Source organism: Dreissena polymorpha, chromosome 7, assembly GCF_020536995.1.
Source record: "Dreissena polymorpha isolate Duluth1 chromosome 7, UMN_Dpol_1.0, whole genome shotgun sequence".
Lineage (NCBI taxonomy): Eukaryota > Metazoa > Mollusca > Bivalvia > Myida > Dreissenidae > Dreissena > Dreissena polymorpha.
Genome location: NC_068361.1, coordinates 74,611,821 through 74,613,651, shown reverse-complemented (window position 1 = coordinate 74,613,651; position 1,831 = coordinate 74,611,821).

Genomic DNA, 1,831 nt, shown 5'->3' with positions numbered 1-1,831 from the left:
CAATAGAAATTATGTTCAATTGTTTACATTTGTGAAGTGCGTGGAATGATTCCATCTGCGTAAATGGGCAATAAAATAGTTCCAAAGAGTTGCATTAAAACTCGCAAGTTTTTGCACGATTTATCGTAAATTTAAAAGTCATATTTCTTAATTAAATGCATGCGACCTTAAATATCCACTCAAATATACATTGAATGCGTTTGTTCGGTATTACCTATTTGATAGGCAAAATGGCATGCTGAGCATTTCGCAGAGTTGTATGTGATAGCAAGGAACGACAACACTGCGTGGAGATTGATATACTTCATTGACCTATCTTTTTTATTGTTTAAATCAATTCGGCTCGGTATGCTCTTTAAGAAAAGGTATGGTTATGAGGGTGTCTACGCGCAAAAGTTTGACTTTATTTTTCGTTGAAGTTGTTGGTTTTACATTGAATTTGATAAGGAAATCTTTTGGTATATTGTGACCTAAACTAACTTCATGTTAAAATTAAATTTTGTCTGCCAGTACAAAATATGACTGGGAAAGCTGGTTTTTGGTCATTTCTTAGCAAAAGAGAAGAATATAAGAGCATTAAATAAATGAATTCAGATTATTTGACATGGAATAGTTGTTTTGAAGTTGACCCCCACTCTTATATAGCCGAATAAGGGCTTACTTGCTTTCCGACCTAAATTCAAACGCATATTGTTGACCATGTAGCGTTAATGTGCTACATGAAGTCAGAATTCAACGCCAGGGACTCCGTGATCCAGTAACGCAACAATAGCTTGTGCGTAAAGCATGAACATTCAAACAGAGCCCAATTTCACCGACATGGAATGGCGGACATTTTTACAGTTTGGACAGTGCAGCAGACGCTTAACTGAGCCAGCCTTCATATTAAGAACAATCATGAATATACATGTAACAAGCTTTATCACTTCATATTATTCATAGAAATACACTTAAAATACATAAATGCATGTTGTTTTTTTCATTTTATGTCTATTTCTATTGGGTATTTTGACTTTTTCAGGTACAGGAATGTCTGCGACTAACCGAGGGCCACTGGATTAGGGTTGCTGATGGCAAACAGGTAATAATACTAAATAATTATCATGAACACAAGCAAATAAGCATATTCATGATGCTTAAGGTGTGCAATACTGTCATAATCAGGTTTGTAGTCACTCAAACCCTTGCCGTCGTGCAATTCCCCGTGCAGTTCGTATCGATAGTTCCGCGTCCTGACACGTAAAGCACATGCTTTGTTGGCAGCGGAAGTTGGCACTTAACAGGTTTATCCTTGTTCCGGGATCATGTATGCAGTACAGCTGACTTGATTTGCTACTTGTAACCCTACAATTAGCTTGTGTTTGGTATTGTTTTCTCCACAATATGCCTACAGTCATGGTTCCGGCTTGAAAGGATGTCGCGTACGACTTAAACATACGATTTTTGTCGCAAGTGTCCCCTTCATCATTTACCTTCGAGGGAACTTTTTGCCAAAATTTGGCACTTTCAGCAACCAGTTTTGTTTTTTATTTGGTACATGATTCTCTTATTCAGTGATTTAAGAGAAGTATTGGCCTTATTTGCTTGTCTTTGCATACAAAGGTGACATGGATCAATGATATTTGTTTTGTTGAGCATTCTGCGGGAAGCTGTGTCCCCAGAGGAAGTACTAGAAACCCCTTTCAGGAAGCCTGCATTGATCTGAGCTGCCTTTCTGCCCCTGTTACTACATGGAACCTCATGTCTAAGCTTATAATGCTTGCCTACATATATGTATCTTGTTCAGTTTAACCTTTGCTTCCAATCTAAACCCCCAAAATTAGCATTTTTT